Source organism: Arachis hypogaea, chromosome 11 (assembly GCF_003086295.3).
Source record: "Arachis hypogaea cultivar Tifrunner chromosome 11, arahy.Tifrunner.gnm2.J5K5, whole genome shotgun sequence".
Lineage (NCBI taxonomy): Eukaryota > Viridiplantae > Streptophyta > Magnoliopsida > Fabales > Fabaceae > Arachis > Arachis hypogaea.
In genome coordinates, this window is record NC_092046.1 from 135304235 (window position 1) to 135313352 (window position 9118).

Below are 9118 nucleotides of genomic sequence, written 5' to 3' on the forward strand. Positions count from 1 at the left end.
ACACAAATGATACTGAATGGTGAAGAAAAACATATGCAAATCAATTTTATATCCAGAAAAGTTATCAATGTATGTTAAATGATAACAAAAGCACTACAATTACATTCCATATCCTAAGTACAATAAATCCAAGCAAACAAGAGCAAATGAACCACAATTAAACTAAGAAATGATCCGAAATTACTTAAGGAATAAAAAATTTGATCAACACTTAACAGCAGTATCAACTGAATCTTAGTTAATTCATAAATGAACCGAAATTAGTTCACAGTTTGAACAAACAGATAAAAAGACTCAATCATCAACAAAAACACATTCAATTCATTTATGGATCTGAACAAGCACACAAATGATACTGAATGGTGAAGAAAACATATGCAAATTAATTTTATATCCAGAAAAGTTATCAATGTGTTTTAAATGATAACGAAAGCACTACAATTACATTCCATATCCTAAGTACAACAAATCAAAGCGAACGAGAGCAAATGAACCTCAATTAAAATAAGAAATGATTCGAAATTACTTAAGAAATAAAAAATTTGGTGAATACTTAACAACAGCATCAATTGAATCTCAATTAATTCATAAATGAACCAAAGTTAATTAACGATTTGAAAAAGCAAACAAAAAGACTGAATTATCAACAAAAATATTCCATGACCTAAGTACAGCAAATCCAAGCAAACGGTACCAAATGAACCTGAATTAAACTAAGTAATGAACTAAAATTATTTAATGATCGCACCACAGAAAATTATTTTAGAACAAGCAAACAAAAAGACTTAATGATTAACAAAAACACATCCAAATTATTTTTGGATAAGAAAAAGTAATCTAAATGACACCAGAAGCAGTACGAGTATATTCTATGCCCTAACTGTACGAAATCCAGGGGAACAAGACTCAATCATTAACCAAAATACATGCAAATCAATTTTACATCCAGAAAATCCATCAATGTGAGTTAGATAACACCAAACGAGTATAGTTATCACAAAATGTACACTATAAAGAGAATTATTGTTTCTATTTTCTTGTTTTTAACCATATCTACTGTTTCACAAGAGAGAGAGAAGAGAAAGAAAAAACTGCGTACCTTCAATGATCTTTCTTCGCTTTAGTTTTTGCTGAGATTTTGATTGTTTGTTGCAAGGTTTTGAGAGAGGTTTTAAATTTGAGAGAAAGATGGTAACCGTTCATGTTGCAGAGCGCGAATGTGAAATGTCTCTGTGTAGTATTTTTGGACACGTGTATAAACACTCTCTAAAATAAAAGTGGTTTTTTGGGTGTTAGACCAACTTTATTGGATTTGGATGATAAAAAAGCTTGAATTTGTAGCATAACTGTAAAAAAAATTGATAAAAATAAAAAAAGAATAATAGAATAAAGTGCCGAGTATTTCACAACAATGAGTGAGGGATGAGAGAAAGGTGTGAGTCAGGCTGACGATCTAGAAGTAAGGTGATTCAACACCACTGAAGGTAGCTTTTACGACAGAAGCTAGGGTCGGAATCTGATAGTGTAATGATCAAGGTGCTTGGTAAGGACTTTAGTTATACAGCTTTTGTCTATAAGCTCAAGGGTGTTCAGACTTAAAGGCGGTTATTAAATTCTTGATGTAGGCTTTGATTATTTTTTGGTTAAGTTTAATCTTATAGAGGATTAAGAGATGGTGCTTTTAGGAGGATCATGGATGATCGCAGGCAACTATATTGCAGTAAAGCCATTGACGCCTTTGTTTAGACCATATGAGAAATTCTTTGGCTCTATTATGGTGTGGATTAAAATCTCGAAACTCAGTATATGGTACTATCATGAGGAGGTTATGATGTGTATTGCAACGATTGTGGGAACGCCGGTTAAGGTTAACTTAACCACAAAATCTGTTGAGAGAGGGAAGTTTGCCAGAGCTTGTGTCCATATTAATTTTGAGCTCCCCGTTATTCAAAAGATTTGTGTTATTTTGAATATGATGTTGAGTATGAATCCTTGCATCTTGTTTGCAACAAGTGGAATTGCTATGACCTTGTAAGAGAGTGCAAGGAGATTATCAATTCTGTGAATTCGAATACTCCGATTGAGTGTGAAGGTAATCACACCAGTGCGGCAACCAAAATAGTGAGCCAACCAGAGGAATAAATCGGAGGCGTAAATTTCAAAATCTTTTGAATTCGCATTTTGCAAAAATCACGAGATTCCATCTTGTTTGTGTTTATTTTTTGAGAGATCCCTCATACTGGTGGAGGAGACACTGAGGGTTGTTCCACTTGGTGATTGAGAGGTTTGTAGAGAACGAAAAATGAAGAGTTAGACTAGAATCCTTAGATATAGTCACCATATTTCTAGTTTAGTGAGTGTTCATACCCTGGCCCAACGCTAAGGCTCAGGTCCAAACGAAAGGCCCAACCCAAAGGATTGAGCCTCATCCTACACCGACCTTCCCCTGGAGAAATCGGTTCTTGACACGACTTGCTCTAAAGAAGTCGGGAACTAAGATTAGCTGGCAGATAGGTACTCATTCAAGCTAGTAACTATCCCTAAAATCTCTCAACCCACTTCTAGGAGCCATATCTCAACTTCCCTAATATAAAGGGACGGTTATCCACCTTAAAAGGTGGAACTACTCCAATGGTGGTTATTGGCTCACCATTATAAATACACTGACACCCCTCAGGTATCTCTAAGTTCCAATACTTTCTAAACCTGCTTACGCCCTTGCTGACTTAGGCATCGGAGTGTCTTTGTAGGTACCACCCCCCGCTCATTCATACTCACAAGTCGGACGGAGGCCCAGAAGCGTAATCCATTGCAAAGGCTTCCCTCCTCAGACGATCGGGCCAAGCTAACGAGTCCAGCCCATTAATCTCCGGTTACCCATCGTAACATTGGCGCCGTTGCCGAAGACCCGAGAGATCGACCAGTGATGGCGGACAAGTCACCAGAAGATGGTCATACCGCGTCTGATTTCGAACAGGGAGACCTGGATACCGGAAACAACGACGCGGACCCAACCCTTCACCAGGGAACCAACGACCAACATAGAGAGGGCACCTCTGGGTTAAAAAACCCAAAAGTAAACTCCTCGGAGGGACGAGAATCAGGAAAGGAAGGGCCACCCCATGCAACCGAACTAATGGGATTGGTCCATGGTCATCAACGTCGTTTGGAACAACTGGAACATGAATTAGAGCGACAACGAGAGGCGGAGCGAAACCTCAGGGAAGAGATAGAGTGACGAAAAGAGTTAGAGAAAAAACTCTTGAGGCTAGAATCTTCCCTTAGAAGTCGGAACTCCCGTGGCGACCGAGAGGAGTCACCTCTAGGAGGAGAGGATCCTTTCAGTGAGGACATCATGAGGGCAAAAGTTCCAAGAAACTTCAAAAGCCCTGATATGAACCTCTATGACAGAACCACGGACCCGAAGCATCATCTAAGCAATTTTAAAAGTCGGATGTATCTGGCTGATACTTCTGATGCAACTCGCTGCAAGGCTTTCCCAACCACTCTATCAAAAGCGGCGATGAAGTGGTTTGATAGCCTCCCTCCAAGGTCAGTTACTAGCTTCGAAGACGTCTCGAGAAAGTTCTTAATGAGGTTCTCCATCCAGAAGGATAAAGTAAAGCACGCACCGAGCCTCCTGGGAATAAAGCAGGAGGTTGGAGAGCCTTTACGGGACTATATGAAAAGGTTCAAAAAAGCGTGTTTGGAGATTCAAGACCTGCCCACTGAAGCGGTCATCATGGGGCTAGTAAATGGACTTAGAAAAGGTCCATTTTCACAGTTCATATCAAAAAGGCACCCCACCTCTTTGAGTGATGTACAAGAAATAGCTGAAAAGTACATCAACATGGAGGAGAATGCCAAACTATGAGAGCCGAATTGGCGACCTGGGCATCCCCACTCGATAAAAGAGAAAGAAAGAGAGCCCAAGAAGAAAGAAGAGCTCGGTCTCGACAGACCGAGGAAATATCACTCTTATACTCCTCTAAAGGTTTCCACGGTGAACGTATACTGAGAAATCTGCAATACTGAAAGACTGCCGCCTCCCAAACCCATCAAAAATAAAAAGGGAGGAAGTCGCAGCGATTACTGTGAGTACCATAAGATCTATGGTCATTCAACAAATGATTGCTACGACCTCAAAAATATGATAGAAAAGCTGGCCAGAGAAGGTCGACTTGATAGATATCTCATGGAAAGGTTGGACAATCATGGGAAGAGAAAGCGAGAGGACGGGGACAGAAGAGACCCACCACCGCAAACCCCCGAGAGACACATACATATGATCTCGGGAGGATTTGCGGGAGGAGGACTCACCAAGTCATCTCGCAAGAGACACCTCAAGCGAGTCTACCAGGTCGGTAGCGAATCACCCGACCTCCCCACAATCTCATTTACAAAGGAGGATGGGCAAGGAGTAATCCCTGGACATGATGATCCAGTGGTGATAACCATGATCCTAGCCAATGCCCATCTCCACAGAACTCTAGTAGACCAAGGAAGTTCAGCAGACATCCTTTTCAAGCCCGCGTTCGACAAACTAGGGTTGGATGAAAAGGAGTTAAGAGCCTACCCCGATACTTTATACGGATTAGGCGACACGCCGATAAAACCACTAGGATTTCTACCACTTCACACGACCTTCGGAAAGGGGGGAAAATCCAAAACTCTGAGCATAGACTTTATAGTCCTTGATGTGGGGTCAACATATAATGCCTTAATTGGAAAAGCTACCCTAAATTGACTCGGAGCAGTGGTGTCTACCCCTCATATTTGCATGAAATTCCCGACACTTGCGGGGATAGCAACGGTACAGGGAGACCAGAAATTGGTGAGAAAATGCTACAATTAAAGCCTAAACCTGAGAGGGAAAGGCAAGGAAGTCCACACCATAGAGCTCGGCGGCACAAGAGCCAAAGAAGAGCTGCGTCCACAACCAGGAGGAAAAACTGAAGAAGTACAGGTCGGCGAAGAGGAAGGAAAAAATACCAACATAGGGGCCGACCTAGAAGAAATAACTCTTAAGAAATAACTCTGACCTTTTGCCTGGAAAGCTTCCGACATGCCCGGAATAGACCCCGAGCTCATATCCCATAGGCTCTCGGTATATCCGGGGTCACGACCTGTACAGCAGCGAATGCGTAAGCTCGGCCCAGAACGAGCTCAAGTGGTGGAAGAGCAGGTACAAGCTCTCCTGGAAGCTGACTTCATCAGAGAAGTCAAATATCCAACATGGCTAGCAAATGCAGTGCTAGTCAAGAAGAAAAATGACAAGTGGAGGATGTGCGTCGACTATACCGACCTAAATAAAGCATGTCCCAAAGACCCATATCCACTCCCAAGCATTGACACTCTAGTAGACTCCAGCTCGGGGTATCAATACTTGTCGTTTGTGGATGCGTACTCGGGATACAACCAAATCCCGATGTACAAACCGAACCAGGAAAAGACATCATTCATCACGCCCAGAGCAAATTATTGCTACGTAGTCATGCCCTTTGGATTAAAAAATGCAGGGGCCACATACCAAAGGTTGATGAACAAGGTGTTCGCTCCCCACCTTGGGAACTTAATGGAGGTCTACGTAGACGATATGCTGGTGAAAACCCGGGAAGAAGTCGACCTCTTAACAGACCTCTCGCAAGTTTTCAACACCATAAGGTCGCATGGGATGAGGCTAAATCCCGCAAAATGCACCTTCGCGGTGGAGGCTGAAAAATTTCTAGGATTTATGCTAACCCAAAGAGGGATCGAAGCAAATTCCGACAAGTGCAAAGCCATCCTAGAAATGAAAAGCCCGACTTGCTTAAGAGAGGTTTAACAACTGAATGGCCGACTTGCAGCCCTCTCCAGATTCTTGGCAGGGTCAGCATTAAGATCTCTTCCACTATTCTCTCTACTAAGAAAGGGATGCCAGTTCGAATGGACTCCAGAATGCGAAGAAGCGTTCCAGGAGTTCAAAAGGTTCTTGAGCCAACCTCCAATCCTAACCCGACCTCTAGTTGGGGAAGAGCTCGTCCTATATTTGTCTGTAGGAGACAAAGCTGTCGCATCAGCCCTGATACGAGAGGATGAGGTCGGACAGCATCCAGTGTACTTCACCAGCAAAGTTCTATAGGGCCCCGAACTAAGGTACCACAAATTAGAGAAGTTTGCTTACTCCTTAGTAATAGCCTCACGGAGGTTACGGCCTTACTTCCAAGCCCACACAATAAGAGTCCAAAGGAACCAACCTATGAAGCAAATCCTCCAAAAGACGGATGTTGCAGGGAGAATGGTTCAGTGGGCGATAGAGCTCTCCGAGTTCGACTTGAAGTACGAAACTCGGACAGCAATCAAAGTACAATGCCTCACCGACTTCATAGCGGAGTACGCGGGAGACCAAGAGGAAAAGCCAACTACGTGGGAACTATACGTAGATGGATCCTCAAACAAGACAGGAAGCGGTGCAGGCATAATACTAGCCAATGAAGGGGGAACACAGATAGAGATTTCTCTCAAATTTGAATTTCCAGCTTCTAATAATCAGGCGGAATATGAAGCCCTGATTGCAGGATTAAAGCTAGCAGAAGAGGTCGGTGCAACCAAAGTGCTAATATTCAGTGACTCTCAAGTGGTGACCTCCCAAATAAATGGAGAGTATCAGGCCAAAGACCCGAATATGAAGAAATACTTGGGAAAAACTCTGGAGCACCTCGGGTGCTTTGCAGAAACCGAGGCCAGACACATAACTCGGGATCTTAACAGCAGAGAAGACGCCCTCTCCAAGTTAGCAAGTACCAAACCGGGAGGAAATAATAGAAGCTTGATCCAGGAAACTCTCCAAGAACCCTCCGTGGTGAAAACAGAAGACAAACAAGATGTCCTTGAAGTAACCGGGCTAAACCTCGGATGGATGAATCCCTTGGTCGAATACCTAAAATTTGACATCCTCCCCAAAGAGGAAAAAGAGGCTAAGAAAATCCGGAGGGAAGCATGATACTACACTCTGGTAAAAAATATCCTCTATAAAAGAGGAATATCAACACCACTACTGAAGTGCGTACCAACCTCAAGGACATCTGAAGTACTAGAGGAGGTTCATAATGGGATCTGCGGAAACCACCTCGGAGCTAGGTCACTTGCCAGAAAGATAATTCGAGCTGGATTCTACTGGCCGACCTTGCAAAAGGATGCCACAGAATTTGTGAAGAAGTGCCAGCCATGCCAGATGCACGCAAATTTCCATGTGGCCCCCCCCCCCCCCGAGAAGATCATTAGTATAACTTCTCCATGGCCCTTTGCAAAATGGGGGATGGACCTGTTAGGACCTTTTCCCCAGGCCCCAGGACAATTCAAATACTTGATTGTGGGAATAGACTACTTCACAAAGTGGATAGAAGCAGAACCATTAGCCACCATCACGGCCCAGAGAAGTCGGAGGTTCCTCTACAAAAATATTATCACAAGGTATGGTATGGGATACCTCATTCCATCACCACAGATAACGGGACCCAATTCACCGACTCTACCTTCAGAAGCCTGGTAGCCAGTATGAAGATAAAACACCAATTCACCTTGGTGGAACATCCACAAGCAAATGGACAAGCCGAAGCAGCCAACAAAGTCATACTGGCAGGACTAAAGAAAAGGCTACAAGATGCAAAAGGAGCCTGGGCTGAGGAGCTCCCACAAGTGTTATGGGCTTACCGAACAACACCTCAATCTGCCACAGGGGAAACACCCTTCCGACTCGTCTATGGTGTAGAAGCCATGATACCAGTAGAAATCGACGAGCAAAGTCCAAGGGTGATCTTCCATGACGAGGTCGGAAACATACAGGGGCACAAAGAGGAGCTTGAACTGCTCCCCGAAGTTCGAGAGCAAGCCCAGATAAGAGAAGCGGCATTGAAGCAGAGGATGACTACCAGATACAACAAAAAAATTCATTCGAAGAAGTTTCACCCCAGACGACTTGATCTTAATCAGAAATGACATTGGAGTCAACAAATATGGGGAAGGAAAACTCGCTGCTAATTGGAAAGGACCATACAAAATTAGTGAGATCTTAGGAAAAGGTTATTATAAGGTGACCGACTTAAACGGCACCGAGTTACCAAGGTCGTGGCATGCTTGTAATATGAAAAGGTACTATAGTTAAAAGCGAACTCTACTCCCTGATGTACTCTTTTTCCAACTTCATGATTTTTTTCCAAAATAAAAGGGTTTTTTCTGAAGGAGGGTTTTTAACGAGGCATCACAGTAGAGACTAAGGGACAATAGACAGTAAAAAACCCTTAGTAGCAGTAAAATACCTTCACAAATAAATAAAGATCTTTTACAATATCTCTTATAAATTCCTTCTCGCTTTCTTTCTTTCTACGAAATGCGCCGACTTAAGCTCGACAAAGCGTGAAAATCCCATGAACCGACCTGGATGGTCGTCAGGATAAAACGACGAGGTACAAGTCGGTGTAAAGAGGTTATAAAAGTCGATCGTGGTAAAACTCGGAAATTATCTGACTTACAAGTCGGAAAATCCGAGAAACAAAGAAATGCATCGCAAAAATAACCTAAGTCATAGGAACTCAATAAATCAAAAAATTGAGTATAAGGAATACCAAAAAGAGATCAGAAAACCTATTAAAAGCGCCAAAGCAAAAGACTGTCCCAAGTTCTTAAAGAAAAAAGAAACTTAAAAGGAGGGACAGTCAGCCAAGAAAAATGGGTTTTCAAAATAAGGATCAAAAGGGTTTTTCAAAACCTAAAAACAAAAAAGCATGCACACAAAAAAGACAAAGAAAGGTAACTTAAACCCTTATCCAAAAAAGGGGTATTTCTAAATATTTTGTTTACGGCCTTAAAAGGCTAAGAAAAATGTCAACAGACCATCACCACCACATAAAAACAAATAAGTTTAAAAAAGAGGGGGACCCACAGGCCGGGCCCCCATATAGCCACAACAAATTATTTCAGCTAGGAAGGTCGTCACCACCAGAGTCAGGGAGATTAGTCGGAGCACCACCAGAGTCAGGGAGAGTGGTCGAAACGCCATCAGGGCCAGGAAGAGAAGTGTCCATAGGAGAAGAAGTAGAAGTTTCCGGAGCCTTCGAGGAACTCGGAGCATCCTTTGATC